The sequence below is a fragment of the Protopterus annectens genome, chromosome 15.part0 (genome assembly GCF_019279795.1).
Source record: "Protopterus annectens isolate FY-2018-M chromosome 15.part0, PAN1.0, whole genome shotgun sequence".
NCBI lineage: Eukaryota > Metazoa > Chordata > Ceratodontiformes > Protopteridae > Protopterus > Protopterus annectens.
In genome coordinates, this window is record NC_056749.1 from 588,090,416 (window position 1) to 588,104,697 (window position 14,282).

Below are 14,282 nucleotides of genomic sequence, written 5' to 3' on the forward strand. Positions count from 1 at the left end.
TGTTGGGCACATTTGGTGGTGACAGAGTCTCTGAATTTAATACAGTTTCCAATAATTCTGTTCACAAAGACACAGGATTTAATGCAGAGAGTGAAGAAACAGTTTGAATAGCGGTGGTTTAATGACATCTAACAATTCTAGCTGTCCATTAAACCTATGCATCAACCCTAGATTCAGCTCCTTTGATGCTGTTGGCAGCTCTGCGAACACATGCCCTATCAGTTCGCATTCTTCTATTGTTCATCCTGGTAATATTGGACATGCTGTTAATTTAGTCAGCAAACATAATGGCATTAATTACTGCAATAGTGTGTACGTAATTGCAGGTGGTGTGCGTGCCTAGGTATGATTTTAGTTCCTCTAGTCGGGAGGGAATTTTTGCAAGCTCTAATGTTAGCAATTCTGTGAACAGACAAATGGGAAGTGTGTTGCGGCCAGCTAGTGGTTCCTCCAGTCCGGCGGGACTGATACTAAGCTCCAGTGGTAATGCAAATAGTCTGATTTTCAACAACCCTGTGAATAGGCAGGTATGAGGTTTGTCGAGACCAGATTGTGGTTCCTCCGGTCGGGAGAGACAGACAGTAAGCTCAATTTACAATGCTAGCTCTATTGTTGTAGACAAACATATTAATTGGCTAGTTAGTCATGTGTTTCAAACGGATCGTGGTTCCTCTAGTCGGGAGGGACTTAACTTTAACTCTGATGTCAGCATTGCCGTGTCTAAATCCATTTGCAATGCATGCAACAGAGAAAGTCGTGTTTTTAGTTCTAATGACATTGATTTTCCGTTTACCGATCCTGTTCCTCACCTAAGACACCAGATTGTTAATGTAAATAGCAATATTGGTGCTGTTAGCAGTGTATTATCGTCGGATGCTTCGCTAATGTTAAGGGGTGTTCCGCTTAGGGCAGAAGAAAGTGTTTCTGCTGTTAATTTTAATACAGTCTGTAATCCTGTTTTTTTCCAATGTGTCTTCTATGCCTTCGGTATTGCAACAAGCAGTTGTTGCACGGACTGTCAGCAACAACCAAAGGCCTTGTTAATTCTATGTGTGAGTCTCAGTGCTTAGGAGAACGTTCGCCATGAGGTTCTTTTAATGTTTTTGTAATGGTCACTCCAACGGATCAACTGCAGCAGTCTACACATTCCCACCTTTCAGTTCAGCACCATGGAACTGTTTCTAACAATGAATTAATGGGTCTTTTATTTAATGGGACTAATATTAATCCATTTTTACAGGACAATACTGTGTGTTTTAATCAGTTACAAACTGATAATGTTAATAGTGAGACTGATGTTACTGATAACTGCAAACCTCTCATTATGAAACTGGAAAGAAAGTACTGAACTGGACATTCAGTACCTGGATACTTGTTTTCAGCAGTCCATTGTGTCAAAGGGTTTACGCCTTCAAAAATTTCCTAATAGAACTGCTATGAATTCTGATTTACATTAAGAGTTGAGTAATATTTATAATGAAGCAGATCTGAATGCTCTCAAAGTTATTATTAGGGATAATGACAAACAGCTTCACATTTTAAAAGATTAAATCATTGCCCTTAATAACTCTATTTGCAGTCATCCTCAGTTTTGTATACACAGACAATTGTATGACTCAGTAGCCCCCAAGATCACTAGATACACTGCTACTGTGCTAAATAGAAAGAAAAATAAATTAATGACGGACCAACAACAATATAGTTTGGGTAAAGCGTACCCTGTCAGATTTTTTCAAAGTTAACAGATTAACAGCAATTATGACAACAGGTTTGCAAATCGGTATAGTTCATCAGAAAGAGAGTTTAGCGACAGGGTATTTACCAGCAATAACTTGAATAGCAAAGTTACTATGGCCAGTAAATTCCGACAGTTTTCTAATCAAAAGAGTAGAGGTTTAGATAATTTCAGCAGTAGAACTAATTTTAACAGAGGTAGATATATTTGTTCTAACTTTGGTAACAGAGGAATTACTACTTTTCGCACTTCTGTTTCTGACTATGATACTGGTTTTGACAGGAGAGGAGAGAATGTTAGGCCATCTGTAGTTAACCAGGATGTTACAGTTTTTAATGGAAGAAGAGAAGATGTAAGGCCATCTGTGTCTGACTCAGTCCCTCTTCCTAATATCTTGTCTACTATTTCACATAATTTAAGCTCACTTGGTCAGCGTGTTGCTGTTTCAGACTTTCCACAACAGCCTTTGGTTGTTCACACTTCTAACATTTCTTTGTCCTCTACTCCTTCTTTTGGTCCTCAGCAATTGTTTAATCCTACTAAATTGCAGCTTCCCCCTTTTCTCCACATATGAATGTTGTTTCTGGAGGAGATCATTTTACCCATTGTGGAGGGAATTCAGGTGATAGTGCTTTTAACAGGCTTAATGTTCCATCTAAGTCTTTTTTAGACCACAGAGGGATGACCCCCCCCCCCCATGTACAGGGGAATTTAATTGTAGGGAATCCAGACATTACAAACAGAGGCAAAGGAAGAGGGAGAAGAAGAGGGTCCAGGTTTGTTCAACTGCCCTCCAGACATATGGTCACAAGAAGCAGCTGCAGGTAATTGAGTCGACTTCTTCAGCATGTAACACATTTTTTGACACCTCTTGTGTGGATGTTCCCTCTGTCTGTACTCCTTGTAACTATAGTCTCAATAAACATGATAATGGGTACACTTTACTTATGTCAGTTTTCAATTTGTCTAGTAAAATCTTATCTAATGACCATCTTAATGTGTTAAAAAAGGGTTTTACTTTTATCCCTTCACAAAGGGTGAATTTGTCTAATCTTTTGTTAGATCTAAGATTGTACATTAGGAAGCTTACAATTAATACGATTCAAAGGGTAATTTTTCTGTAGAAATAACAAGGATAAAAAATCAGCTTATCTTTCAAAATCATTGTCGTCACTGGTCAACCTAGACAATTTAATAAATTGTCCCATAAGCACATTGCGTTTCATAAAAAATGGATGGGACGCTATTAAAAGAGATTATACAGAGGAATTGGAAAATTGTTTTGTGTGATCCCAACATTAGGTTTGCATTAGTTAAGGTATCTTTCTTCTCCTTTAAAAGAACTAAAACGTTAAAGTCTTGTTTTGAGAATAAATATTGAACGTTCATCTTGGGTAACCCTATCACTAACTCCTTAGCTAATGGTATGTAAATTGTGGGAAATGCATTTGTTGTAAATATATTTATGGTAGGCAGTTTTTATGCTTTTTCACACTGTGATGTTAGAGTGTCATTCCCTAGTTTTTTTGGTTGTAACTAACATGGTTGTTTTTTGTGCTATTTGTAATGCATGTTCATGTTTTAAGTAGGAAAGACTGTTCATAGATTAAGTGACAGAATCAAAGAGCACTGTTTTGCTATTAGAAATGGTGACCACTCCAATGCTTTAGGTAAACACAGCTCTACTTGTCCTGACTTTTCCATGTTTAAGTTTCTAGTTTTCGATCAAGTTACAGAATTTTTTGGAGATGTTGACTGTAAATTGCAAGTCCAATAGCTTAAAAGGCAGTTGCACTTAAACGCTTAGTTTTCCCCTGGATTGAATGAAGCTTTAAATCTGAAATGTGCTCTAAAACGGTTCCAGTGAATATGTATATAGTATATATATCATGTAGATATACGTTCCTTTTATAGTTCTATTTTTATTACTGTCACTCTCACTAGCATGTTCTTTTTTATTAGACATTTATAGTTATATATTATTTTTGACACTTTGCTATGTTATAGCTGTACTGCATTTTCTATTGTGATATTTGGTGTGTTTAAGTGCCTTACTTGAGTGCTTATCCTGTTTTTCTTAACTTGATGCTAACATTTCATCTTAGCTAGGTTTATTGGTTTCAGTATTATTTACATTAATGATATTCAGTAGTACATCCTTTTACTATTGGTGTAATTTTCTGTATTAATATTCATGATTACGTTACTGTTTAAATTTCTGGTCCCCTGTAATTGGATTCATTCTGAGGAAGGTCCAATACATTAAACAGGAATGAAAGCTTATTACACCACTGTGGTTGTTTTATTTTATTTTGTTATAAAAGGTCTAGTTTTTCTTTATACCTGACACAAAAGATTTTTTGCACATATATATATATATATATATATATATATATATATATATATATATATATATATATTTTTTTAGTTACTAGTACAAGTAAATATCTTGCGCTACTTTTGTAAATAGCTCTATGAAATGTGTAGAAATAGCATCTATGTCTTGTATATTTTTTAGTAAAAAAAACCCTTTGTCTGTCTTTTATCTGTGTTGGAGCTTTTCTCCCCAGGCCTCTACTGAAAATATACATATATCCAATTAGACTAGCCCGGTCAACAAATGTAAAATAAAATAAATAAATAATAAATACATGTATGTGTGTATGTATGTGTATATATATATATATATATATATATATATATATATATATATATACATTTATGGTAATTATAAATTAAATTGTGAAAAACAAATGTATTAACGTTTATGAAAGGACGATTAAAAAGTTACTTATGAATTTTGACCAGTATTCTAATAAGAAAGCTTATCCGGTAAAGAAATCATTAAATAATAATTTTAATCAAAAATTAGTTTCTTATGATAAAAAAAAAAAAATTCTGGTTATAGGCAGGCTAAGACACATGATACCCCCCACAGGTTCCCACATAGATTGTGGAGGCACCATGAGAGACCCCCAGATTCAGGTCAGGCGAATTACACAGCTCCCCACTTCAAAGTGTGGAAGCAGAATAAATTCAGACAGCACAGAAAGTTAACACCAATAATATTGTTTACACTTTTAGGGATTTTAATATTTTCAACAATATCAATATTAAATAACAGAAGACCACTTATTTATGTTCTCAAAAGGTATGAAATTTGTTCCCTCTAGGAATTTTAATTTGGTCGATGTTTTACCTGAAACTAAAATGTATTTTAAGAAGTTGAATTTGGCTCTTTATTATAAAGAAAAAGGACCAGTTAGTAACACCTCCTTTATTAGTCACAGAGGGGACCCTAGGAAAAAAATACATTTAACCCCCCCTGTGAACCCAATCCTGGCTATACTAGAAAAGGCAATTACTGATGACATTTATAACTTACAAGTTAAAATTAATAATAGGAGATTTCACTTGAACAACTTAAACAAAGAAGAAGGAGAATTGTTTGAGACATTGAGAAATTACCATTCTGTATGAATAATGAAGACAGATAAAGGTGGGGAAATAATTCTTTTTGATTTTATTAATTATTTCAGGGTAATGTGAAATGCTAAGTAATTATGATACCTACCTTCCGGTTTCTGTAAATGAAATCCATATTAATTATAGAAAAAAATGTTTCCTTCTTAGTGGAATATTTGTTAGATCAAAAGATTTCCTTGGATACATACAGTTTTCTTAAAGTTAAATTTCTAGTGGCAGCCACTATTTTCAGAATACCTAAAGTTCATAAAAATGTAGAAAAAAAGCCTTTTAGGCCAGTAGTGGCTGGCTATGGTTCAAAGACTTATCTTATAGGAATCATTATAGACAGATGGTTAAAACCGATATATAAACAAGTGAACCACCTTTTAATTGATTCCTGAAATTTTCTAGGTATGTTAAAAAATGAACTGTGGGCCAAGAATATTATTTTTTTTAATGAATGACATAGTAGACTTATTTTCCTCCATACCTAAGGAGGACATACTTTTTTTATAACAGTTTGGTGATAGTTGGTCTTTTTGTCACCGGTCAGATTAATTTGATAAATGAACTCATGAGTTTGGTTTTAGACAATAATTTCATTTATTTTGAGGGTGGAATATTTTAAACAAATAAGAGGAGTGCTGGTGTGAGCATCATGTGCTCCCATTTATGCAAATTTAGTGTTGTTAGAATGGAAGAACAAAGCTGTTCTGGATAGTAAATTATACATCAGATAACCTGGATGATATTTTTATTTTGTGGAATGGGTATGTGGATGAAATTAAGATTTTTATGGAACATATGACCAGCTCTTCAGATTTTTTTAAAATTTACTTACATTTACAACAGGGACAAAATTCACTATTTAGATTATTTCATTTCCATTACTGGCAATGGCTTCAAATCAAACATTTACAGAAAGCCTACATTTAGTAACTCATATTTAGAAGTCACTAGCTGCCATCCTTTCAGTCAAAAAACAGTATAGTAAAAGATCAATTTATTAGGGCAGCTAGGATGACCTCTGAAAATGATGATGTTAAAATAGAATTGGCAACTGCATGTTTACAACTAGAGGTTATCCTATCGCTTTAGTGAATGACATAAAGGAGTATGTGCTGTCACAAAGGGATATTAAATACAAACACCTTTTAGGCATAGGTTTGACACAGTCTAAGGACACACATACACTTTCAGACTTTGAGAGGACTTTGATTTTAGAATATGGGCCACAGACAAAAGAAGTTAAAAACATTTTTTGTAATAACTGGAACATTCTCAGGGGTACCCCTGATGTTTATCAGACTTTAGGACCTTCTCCCTCTTTTGTTTTTAAACTGGGTTCAACCTCAAGCAGAGTTTTGAAAGTGATGGAAGGTTTTGGTCACCTGGAACTATCAAAAACACAAAGACTTCTAAATGTTGCTCTTGTCGGCAATGTTTGTATATTTTTGAGGTAGATTCCCTTATTCTGGACAACATTTTCAATAAAAAATAACCTTTATCAAAGGGAATTTTTCATCAAAAAGGGTGATTTATTTGGCAAAGTTTATGGGCTTCCCCCGTTTTATGTGGGTAAAACTGAAAGGGCACCAAGATCCAGAATTTATGAACACCATTTTCATGTTAGTAAGCGAAAATGCAATAATGCCTTATATAGGTATTTCAGCAACAGTTCCCAATGTTTTTCTTTTAAATTTGGCATTTTACAAAACAGATTAAAGTCAGTTTCAGGGGAGATGATTTTAAAACCTTACTTGAAGCAAAAGAGGTTAAATGGCAGTTGAAGTTATATGTCACGTGCCCCCCCCCCCCTTGTAGTAATGACTATTTTTCTTTACAATCTGTTTTAAAATTAAGGGCTAATATATTTTAAACAACTTTTATACACTTATAGTCTTGTTTTTATGTTTTGGTTTGGACATTTTAACTTGTAGTTTCTATTTTGGTGAGGTCAGTTTAAAACCTTTTAATTGATTCAGTTAATTGATTTATTAGCTGGGTTATATAAGTTTATATTTTTATTTTTACTTGATTCTGATGAAGTCCACACAACAGGATGAAAGCGCTTAATCACTGTTCTTTTATATTGTAGTAAAGTTTTAGTTTTATTGAGAAGTTCTTCAGACTGTTTCAACAGTTTTTTTTTTTTTTTTGGTTCTTGGCTAATTTTGGTAGTATTGCTACACACATTTGGGTTTGTGTGGTAAACTGTAAGACAAACACAAAAATTATTGTGCCCTCCCTTCATTTACTCTGTGAAAGAGGATCTTGTGAAAGTGAGAAGGGTTGCTTTGAATCAGTTCTGTGATTTTTTTCTCTGAACCTAAAAACATGCTTGTATTGAAACTCTACTTGCTGTGCTGAGTCCAGAACGGGAAAAGAAAACTCAGACTTTATTGGCGTTTACTGAGGCTTTAGTGAACTCCTCTACAGCTCTTAAAGAAAGCTTAGTTTCTGGTGTCATTTTAAGGGGTGCAGTCAACATGAAAGGAGATGCTCAACAGACCATGCTGTGCTGCCAGTGATGGTCTGCACTGCTCCCCTCTAGGCTTTTGAATATTAGCTAAAACATTGTCCTCCCCATAGTGCTTTTTTAGGCAATGCCAAACTGAAAGTACTTCTTAGGCTCATAGGCGGTTACTAGGCTATCGACCCAGAGGTAATTTCAAGCCTAGGCTTTTCATCCCAATGTAATACCATAGATATTTTAGTCAACACCCAGGATAGTATTAATAATGACTGCTCATGTCCAAGATGGTTGTGGGCACTATCCTCAGTAAGAATTTATAATGCCCCATCCATTCGTCCAGCTTCCTTTTGAACAGTGTCATAGAGGTGTTCTGCTTCACATGAATTGGCAGCCTATTCCAAAGACATGGCAGGTGCTGGGAGACAAATTTGTCCCTCCAGCATGTCCTATTCAAGTTGCAGGCCATATTTAGATTTTCGGAATGAATAGCTCTAGTCCCTTTTTATTATGGATATGCCGCAAATTCATTAGGTTTTAGTCAGAGATTGCTGTATAAGCCAGGCATAAGTCTCTCCTAATAAGTCTATATGATTTTGAGTATAGTGAGAGGGACTTTAGTCGGTCTGTGTAAGGCATGTGCTGGAGTCTCTTGATCTTCTTAGTTAGAAACCCCTGAGGTCTCTCCAATTGCTGCAGGTGCTTTGTACGGTACATGCCGAAAGGGGGTCATACTCAATTATGGGTCTGATTTTTGATGAGTATAGAGGGGTTATAACCTCCTTTGCTCTAGAGGCAATGCCTTTTCTAAAGAAGTGTGTTATGTAGAAAGCCTTCCTTACTACAGTAGACACATGGTGGTTAAAGCTAAGGTTGCAGTCTACTTGTGATCCCAGATCTCTTACCACTTCGTAGGTACATAAGGTATTGTTAATTTGATAGTGTGAAGGGACATTGTTTTTACTGAAGGAAATGATGATGCATTTGTTTGCATTTAGTATGAGACCATGACTAAGACGCCCGTCATTGGTCTGGGTAAGATCCTCCTGAAGTATACTGACGTCATTTGGGGAATACTGTCAGTCCATGGCATTGGAGCAGTAACTGCAGGATACACACTTCTGCTCTTCTCTTTAGACACACACACACACACACACACACACACACACACACACACACACACATGCACCAAGTTGACTGCAGTGAGAACAGATCCTCTAAGAACACAGTACTTTATGCAGGTGCCACGGCACAAGTCTTAAAAATGAGTGAATACTTTCATAGGTAAGTACTAAGTTAGCTGTCCTTTGGACCATTTTAAGCTCAGCCAGTTTCCCTTGGTGAGAATCAAACCTGGTACCTCTTGTTTGGGAGGTAACCACCTTAACTTTTATACCAACTTCCAAACCTGACATAGTTCAAAAACAAAAACATCGAAAGGTGTTACTGGTCATTGCTAGGAGTCTAAATAAACTCTACTCGTTACAACCTCTCCTCAACCTAGAGAATTCTGACATATATGCGGTCACTGAGACATGGTTTAAAGCCAAGGAAAGCACATTGGCAGTACAAGGCTACAATATCTTCCACAGCCTTATACAGATTTAGAACAGCTACTACACAGATGGGGACTAAAGGTGGCGGTATCTTGATTTACATCAAAAATAAATATATCTCGAGGCTAGTCAAATAGGACAACACACTTTAGCTTCTCCACATTCAGATCACAATAGGCAAAATCATATGCCACTTCCTTGCAAGTTATAGATCTCCCTATATGGCCCAGGAAACCCATAGCATGTGTTTAAGCTTATTGGAAACACTCACCTCCAACCCAGTACTATATTCATGGGTGACTTTAATTGCCCAACTATTAACTGGGTATCGCATACAACACCAAATGTGCAGTCACAGAGATTCCTGGATTTTGTTAACACAAACTCCCTGGAGCAATATAAAACAAAAAAAAACAGTCTAACAAATTGCTATACCACACGTTTAATGAACAAAATGATAAAAACAAATAAAGACTGCATGGGGCTGCATTCCTGGACCAGATTGTCAGTACGCTGAGCAGGGGTGCAAACATATTGGATCTGGTCCTCACTAATATTGGAGAGTACTGCACACTCCCTAGTGTAATGTATTCTCTGGTAAGGTCAAACCACAAAATGGTCTCCTTTGAAGTAACAATAAAGCCTGGAACCTTAGCCAACCCTGGAGTGTTCAAGAACTACTCTAAAGCTAACTTCCTACTAAGTGATAACCTGGTAAAATTTCAAGCCTCCATAAACCCTGAGAACACAGCTACCTATGTGGAACTGTTCATGGAAATCCAATACAAGCCTGTTAATAGCTGCATAGAGGCAGCTGTACCCACCGTGAAGAAGTACAGAACTAACAAAAAAAAAAGCCACCATGGTAGAATCACAATATCAATAAGATGTATAACAGAAGGAAGAAAATCATGGCAAAAATTTGGAAGCATAGCACCGAACAAGATAAAAGCACTCATCAAACTAAACAAACAACTCAGTGGAAAAATAAAATCTACAAAAGCCAAATTTCAGGTAAATATGGCCTCCCATACCAAGGACAACCACTAGGCATTCTTTAGCTATGTCCACAACCTCAAAGGCAATACACAATTGTGTGCAGAGCTCATTGTTAATGGAGCCACCTTTACACAGAGGATATAGCAAACCTATTGGCAAAGTCAGGTCAAACTTTACCCTTCTCTTCTCCTCAACCTCCCCTCAGGAAATACCATCAAAGATACCCCCCCCCTACTATAACTAGGGAACAGTTCCTCAGTGCTTTCTCCAAGGCCATGAGCATGGCATCAGTGGGCCCCAACAATATCCCAGGATGCCTTCTAAATAGCATGAAACATGACCTATCAAGCCCTCTGGAATTTCTATGTAATTGAAGCCTCCAAACAGTCTTTGTGCTTCACAAATGGAGAGCAGCAACGGTCATCCCTCTGCACAAATGTTTACCGTCTACAGACCCTGAAAAATACAGACCCATAAGTCTCACTAGTCTCATATACAAAGCCGTGGAGAGAATTATTATGGAAATAATCAATAATGGTATAGGAAGTCTTCAAACACTGGACCCAACCCAAACTGATTTGGTCAAGGGCAGGTCATGCCTACTCAACATGGTGGACTTCTTTCAGAGGGTCACCAAAGCAGTGGATGAGGGCAAAATAGTTCACACTGCATACCTTGACCTGGCCAAGGCATCTGAAACAATACCTTAGTCAGGCATTGTTGACAAAATCAAGAGGTTAGGTATAAACCCTTATGTCACCCAGTGGATAGGCAGCTGACTCACAGACAGGACTCAGGAAATTAGAATTAGGGAGTCCACTTCTACAAAGAGGCAACTCACAAGAGGAGTCCCACAAGGATCAGTCCTAGGACCACTTATTTTTTGGCATTTACTTCTCTGACTAAAGGAGACAGTGTATCAATATTCATTAAAGATAAATGCACCACCAGATTGGTTAAACAGTATGATTCCCTGGAGATACTTCAGATGCAGTTAACTGTTGGTAAGACACCTATTCAAGTCATTGCCGGCTACAGGACCCTCTCCATGAATCAGGACACCCACTCTGCCTAATTTGGATCTACTTGAGTCTATCAAGATACATCCAAACACCATGGTTTTGGGCGACTTTAACTACCCATCTATCGACTGGGTAAATTATTTGTGCTCACTTGCCCAAAGGTTCCTCGACTTCGTTAACTCTAATGCCCTGGACCAGCTGGTTGATGCCCCTCCAAGGGGTGCCAACATCCTGGATCTGATGCTTACCAATATGTGGTACCACTGTAGCACTCCCACTTTGAGGTGTTCCCTGGTGACATCTGACCACAGCTCAGTCTCATTTAGAGTAACTATCACACCTGATCCCCCAGCAGCAACTAAACTAAAAAAAAATTCTCCAAAGCAGATTATAACCTCTTATAGGATGGTATAAATAGCTTAACTGCACCTCCTCCCTCAGATGGAACTGGCAACTATGCCGAGTTCTACACCAATGTTTTATACAAACACCTGTATAACTGCATTGACTTGGCTGTACCTGATAGGACCAAAACAAGCTCCTCAATGAAGAGCAAACCTGCCTGGTGGACAACTGCCATTAACAAGCTTTACAATAAGAGGAAGAAATTGCTGTCTAAGAGTAAGAGGGAGCAAGCCCTAAACTGGAAACACTCCCTCCTCAGCTTAAACAAGCAAATAAGACTTCTTGTGAAGGCCTCCAAAGTAAACTAGGCATCTTTATTAGCTTCCTCAACTAAGGACAACCATAAGATGTTCTTTAATTACATCTGTAACCTAAAAGGAAAGGCCCAGATTTGTGCCGAACTGGTAGTTAATGATACCACATATACTGAGCATGTGGCCACACGTACCCCCATGACATCCCTACCACCTGTCCCCCTACCTTGTATCTGTAAAGAGCAAGTAGTAAATGCCTTCTGTAAGGCCAGAAACACAGCTTCTGTGGGACCTGATAACATCCCAGGCTGCATCCTACATGGGCTGTAAAAAGAATTAGCAACACCATTGGGTACTCTTTTCAACCTTAGTCTAAGCACCCGCTTCATCCCAGCTGAATGGAAAATAGCCATCATTATTCCCTTGCACAAAGGTTGTGTGCTTCCACTGACCCCGGGAGCTATAGACCTATTAGCCTGACTAGACTTAGCTGCAAGACTATGGAGCGAATCATTATGAACCTTATCAACAAAGATATAGGTAATCTCCAAACCCTTGACCCTACTCAGTTTGGAATTGTCAAAGGTAGATCATGCCTGTTAAACCTGGTGGATTTCTTCGAGACAGTCATCAAGGTCCTGGACAAGGAGAAATCTGTGCATGCAGCCTACCTAGACTTAGCTGTGGCTTTTTACACCATACCTCACTCAGGCATCATTGACAAACTCTCCCAGCTACATATTAACCCTTATATCATTAGATGGGTCACTAACTGGCTCACTGATAGAACCCATATAGTCAAAATAGGGGAATACACCTCCAGCAGCAGACCTGTAACCAGTGGTGTTCCACAGGGATCGGTCCTTAGACTTCTACTGTTTGGAATCGGTTTCTCCAAAGTACAAGCAAAAACTAAAAGTCTGTAGCTGATGAAGTTTGCTGATGACTGCAAACTGGAAGCGGTCACAGAATCTCCATATAATGTCAACATCCTACAAGAGGGTCTTACACAAAAAAATGATTGGTGCCAAAGTCATGGTCTTAAACTTAATGCAAAAAATGTATCATCATCCCTTTAAGTAAGAGTGATGTTCCTGCTAACTACCACTTCAATATTAACACCCTAAGTACACACTCAGTGGTGAGAGACCAGGGCACATAGTTTGACAGCAACCTTACCTTTGATCACCATGTCTCCACAGTGGTAAGAAGAGCATTCTATATTGCTTATCCCATAAGTAAGGGTATTGCCTCCAAGACAAAAGTTATAACCCTGTACTCTTCCATCATCAGGCCAATAATTGAGTACAATGCCACTTTTGGTATGTACCTTTCCAAGCACCTGCAGCAATTGGAGAAATCACAAAGGTTCCTCACAAGGAAAATTCAAGGTCTTCAGCATCTGTCCTATGTGGATTGTTTGAAATCACTGTCACTTTATGCTGTTTCATACAGACTACTCAGAGGTGATCACCAAAAACAACAAGTAGAAGCAAACAAAACAAGAAAAAATTACGACCAACAAGTGTCCAAAAAATTAAAAGGATTTATTTAAGTTCTCTAGTGCCTTGGCACAACAATGCCTTCAATGGACTAAAATATTTCTTCAACACACAACCACACCTTATATACAAAACTGTTAAATAATCAACACCATTAATCAATCAAATAATTAAGCAGCATAAAATCATATTAAAACCTTCCTGCTACATTCCACATTAAGACAATCTGGGACTAAAGTTCCATACTTTAAAATAAAAAGTGCCTCTTTATACAAAAGTTTTTTCTTAACATTTATCATCTCATTTTGTTTTATAATTTTTTGTAAAACTGTACCCTGTACACCTTCAGGGTTACCACTATGACACTGAAAAAAATGTTGTGCTTTGGGGCTTTCAAGTTTTTTATTCTTTATATCTCTCACATGCTCCTGGAAGCATAACTGGAAAGCTCTCTTGCTTTCCCTTATGAAAAAAAACTATCACATGGACATTTCAAAGCACAAAATATACATTTTGTTTTAGAGTAAAACTTGTTCGTCACTTCAAATCTGTGTCCATTAATATAATAAAAAGTATGAACTATATATTCACACACTATACATTTATTACATGGGAAAGTTCCCTTCTGTGTGGGAAAACCATACATCATAACACTCAGACTTATACATTTACTATGCACTAACCAGTCTTTAATACTTTTATCCCTCCTAAAAGAAAACAAGGGGGACTTACATAAATCTACAAATTTCATAAATTTAAAAAGATAGCTCCAATGTTGTCATATAACTCTGTCTGTTTCACCAAAGAGGTCATAGGTAGTAACCACACACATTTTATGCTGTTCTTGATCATTATACCTTCCATTATT

The 14,282-nt window shown here is 37.1% G+C and overlaps 1 protein-coding gene across 2 annotated transcripts in view; it reads left to right on the plus strand.

The window, feature by feature from the left end:
* Positions 1-348: 348 nt before the first annotated feature.
* The window catches only part of TEX11 (testis expressed 11), a 1,293,291-nt gene continuing 1,279,357 nt past the window's right edge, over positions 349-14,282 (plus strand). For both annotated transcript variants that reach the window (XM_044057409.1, XM_044057411.1), the window contains exon 1: positions 349-581. The gene's annotated coding sequence lies outside the window, so the exon portion shown is untranslated. The remainder of the gene's footprint in view (positions 582-14,282) is intronic.